Source organism: Gossypium raimondii, chromosome 8 (assembly GCF_025698545.1).
Source record: "Gossypium raimondii isolate GPD5lz chromosome 8, ASM2569854v1, whole genome shotgun sequence".
NCBI lineage: Eukaryota > Viridiplantae > Streptophyta > Magnoliopsida > Malvales > Malvaceae > Gossypium > Gossypium raimondii.
This window is the reverse complement of record NC_068572.1, coordinates 4,924,034-4,928,148: the sequence shown is the minus strand read 5'-3', so window position 1 is coordinate 4,928,148 and position 4,115 is coordinate 4,924,034. Positions and strand designations below refer to the sequence as shown.

Sequence of the window (4,115 nt, the reverse complement as noted above, 5' to 3'; positions counted from 1 at the left end):
ACCCATAGGGCCAAGTCTTCTTAATCTTAATGTTAATTTATTTAGATTCATGTTGATTGAGTTTTAATTTTATTGATATGTGCATTATTGTTAATATAGGAAGACATGAGTTTAAGTATACTGAATCGCATTATCTTCTTATTTATGGGTTGGGGAAGGGTATGAGTAATTCTAGACTTTATGTCAAAAAGAACATATATAATCAGAACCTATAATATATTATTTTTAAGATCCGTACATTTTTTTAACTTTTATTGTACCATAATTGGTATGCCTCGATATCAAATTTAAAAGAAAATTTTTATACTAATTAAAAAAAAAAAGACTTGTTTCTATTTATTCTTCAGGAATGAAGCCCGTATAATATAAAAGTGAAGTTGTCATTAAGCCTTAATCGTATGGTGAGGGGTTAGTCCACATTTCACAACTCACCTAAACCTTAATTTGAAGTCTTCCAAGAGTCTACACATTTTGATTTTCGGAGTTGACTTGAAATATAGACCCATTACCATCTATAATACAATTTGCATTTCAATGTTTCCCCCTAACTCCGAGCCCTCCTTTTGGGACAGGAACCAACCAGAAGCTGACCGACGCTGATCTAATCGAAGATGGGGAAAGTCATCTGCTCGGAATTAAAAGAAGGGAACAGTTTGGGCTTCACCGGGTTCCTCATGGTGCTGGTTATTGCTCTCGCCCTCATGGCCATCTGCTTCCCACCACCACCGCGGCGAGCTGTGCTCGTGGCACGGCGTTTTGGCTGAGAAATGATCAAGGTCCTTCATCTTCCCTTGTCACTTGCTTGAGTTAGTTCGATGATGTTTGTTTTTGTATTGTAATCGTTTGTTTAACGTACTCTATATTTATTATAAATTTTGACATGCTATACTTTATATTATATATCAATTTTGACATATTCATGATTTTGGTAATTTTTAATAAAATTTCATATTATATCCATTTTGCTTAATCGTATTGTGTTAAAAATTATAGTGTAAGTTTTAGTAATGAAAGACTATATAATCTTAACTTTTAATAATGGACATGGATTATTTAAATTGAGCTCGAGCTGAATGTGCTTAACAAAGAGTGATAAAATCTTTGAGGCCACTATTTCTACTCTAGGATGGAGTATTGGATTTTGATTCCTAATCTTTGCTTAATAATTTTTAAGCCTCTTTTTTCGAAATGAAATTTTTGTAATTTCGTTATAATTTTTAGAGCGTTTTCATTTTGAGTTACCTAAGCTTTAAATCTCTAATAACTGTTAACTATACACGTCACATCATGTTTATATTTTTATTTTGGTCACCCAAAAAATATTTTTTTAAGCAATGATTGGTGTAAAAAAGATAAAGGATCAAAGTGAAAAGCGGTAGAAGTTAAAATAATACACAAAATTATCAAATTGTATTTGTTTATCCCATTGTCAAAATTTTAATTTTTTAATATTTCAATTTTAAAATTCAAAAATAAATATAAATTAAATAAGTTATTGAAATTTATTTATCCGTTGATAATGTCAACCAATTTATTACTATAATATTGAAATTAATTAAATTAATCTCCTGAAGTTTAAATTTTTATTTTATGTTTTCAAATTATCCTTAATGGAATTAACTCAAATAATTAATTATTAAATTAATTGTAAAGATTTTTTTGTTTTCACTTAGCATAGAAGATTTAAGTTCATATAATCAAAAGAAATTTGTGTTTAATATACAATTATTAAGGATGAGTTATTTGAGTTTATTTTAATTTGGAAACATAAAGTAAAATTTAAAATTTTAGAAAGAGATTATTTTAATTAATTTTAATATTATAGTAACAAATCAACTGACACTATCAAGGGATACAATTTTTCAATAATTTATTTTGATGTTTTGAAATTTAAAATTTTAATATTAAAAAGAATATTATATAATAATAATAATAATAATAATTATTATTATTATTATTATTATTATTATTAATTAATACAATAAAGAAATAAAGTAAAAGAATAAAAGAAACAAAGAAGAAAAGAAACAGAGTCCATTCGAAACAGGGGAAGGAAAAGGAAAGAAAGAAAAGAAAAAGGAAAAACTAGGGTTTAAGGATTTAAGCTTTAATTTGGTAAGTCAATCAAGTCCTTTTCTTTTAATTTTGACGTTTTAAAAGCTTTAGAACAAAGTTTTATTGAAATTAAGTTGAGGTTTTGGAGATTTTTAGGGTTTTGAATATAGTTTATGTTGAACAAAAGATGAATTAGGGATTTAATTGAATGAATTTCAATTTAGAATTGATAAAAGGATTAAATTGTGAACTAAGCTATAAGTTTTATGTTTTAGGGACTAAAATTGAGGAAAATTTGAAATTAGGAAAATATGCTGAAAATTTATTAGTTAAATCTGAATTTGGATGAAATTTGAATAGAAATAGAGTGTGCATTGAATTAGAAAAGTAAGTAAACTTAGTTAGGATTAAATTGAGAATAAGGTAGGAATCGATTAGAAATTCAATTAGTTATTATAATTAATGTTGTAATTAATAGTGTAAATTATTATTATTTTCGTAACTAACAAAGAACCCGAGGCATCGGCATCGAAAGGAAAGGACAAAACTATCGAGGACTAAAACTGGAGATTTACGGTTTGTATTACTATAATTCAAATAACTTATTATTAAATGCTATATTTAAATTTATATGTATGGTAAGTGAAATATAAGGTAAATATTATTATTAAGTTGAAAGAAATTCAATCGAATGATGAATATATGTGTGGAATTGAATTGAATATATTGACTTAAAAAATGGAAAAGTAAATTTTGAATTGAATTGTGATTGAAAGTGAAAAAGTGGAATTGAATTGAAATGTGAATTTAGAGACCCTATTAACTAGTCGGGCTGAGTCGGATATAGTTGGCATGCCATAGGATTAGAAGAGTTCAGGGATACTTCGACCTCGAGTCGATGAGACACTGGGTGTCACTATATTTCTTCGAATAGATTCGATGAGGTACTGGGTACCAACTTTCTTCGGCTTTGCCGATGAGACACTGGGTGTCAACTATTGCTTCGAACTATTCGATGAGGCACTGGATGCCATACTGGAGTGTTTGGTTGGATCCGTGTCTCTGCCAAAGTCTGAGTTTTGTTAATAGGGTAAATAATGAAATGATAAACCGAATGAGTTGATCAATCGAGCTACTGAAATGAGATAAAAAAGTTAAATTGTGAATTGAAATATGATACGAAATTGGGGAATGAACCTAACGTTCATGATGTGTCCAAGTTTAAATTGTGGATATATGATATTAATTGATGAATTGTTATTGTTGAAATATGAAATTTGAATTTAAATTTAAATTTGTATGTATGATTTATGCTTTACATGTTTATTACTGCTATAATTTGAATTATGGTAATACCACTGAGTATGAAATACTCAGCGTACGGTTGTTTCCATGCCCAGGTCGATAGAAGTCAAAGGTCTCGGTTCAGCATCCAGATCAATCCTGACTTCAGCATAACTTTGGTGATGTATTTTTCCTTTGGTAAATGTGGCATGTACTTCAGTTTTATTAAAGAGACTTGTAAGTTTTGGTTGTAAAGAATTGGCCTATAATATATGAATGATAAATGAAACGTTAAGTTATAAAATGGTATGTTTGGTACTAAAACTGAAATAAAATGAATGAAGTTTATTTATTTAAACAATATATGCGAATATTTATTTAGTAAATTACTAAGTTAATGTTTAAGATATGTTTAGGTTATTTGAATATGAAATTGTGTGAATTATGAATTGGTTGCGGTTTGAAATTGCGGGAAGGTTAGCTAATTATAAAAGGGTTATATTGAGTTTTTTATAAAAAAATCACATATAATAAAATAATAATAATAATGAAGTCAATTAGTAAAACAATATTTTTATGAATTTACGATTATATTATAATATGTTTGTTATTTATTTAAGAAATTATTTGTAGATTGTATGATATGTCCGTAATGTCTCGTAACCCTATTTTGGCGATAGATTAGGGTTAAGAGGTGTTACAGTGTTTAGTCCTTAAAATTTTATTTAAATAATTAATTAAAGTATTAAAATAATATAATCAAGTTTTGTTTTATT

At 27.4% G+C, this 4,115-nt stretch overlaps 1 long non-coding RNA gene across 1 annotated transcript; it reads left to right on the top strand.

Annotated features, from left to right (window-relative positions):
* The first annotated feature begins 363 nt into the window (after nucleotides 1-363).
* LOC105790453 (uncharacterized) lies at nucleotides 364-3,700 on the top strand. The gene is made up of 2 exons (XR_001132481.2): nucleotides 364-776; nucleotides 3,456-3,700. It is a non-coding gene; the product is annotated as an uncharacterized LOC105790453 (long non-coding RNA).
* Nucleotides 3,701-4,115: the final 415 nt, after the last annotated feature.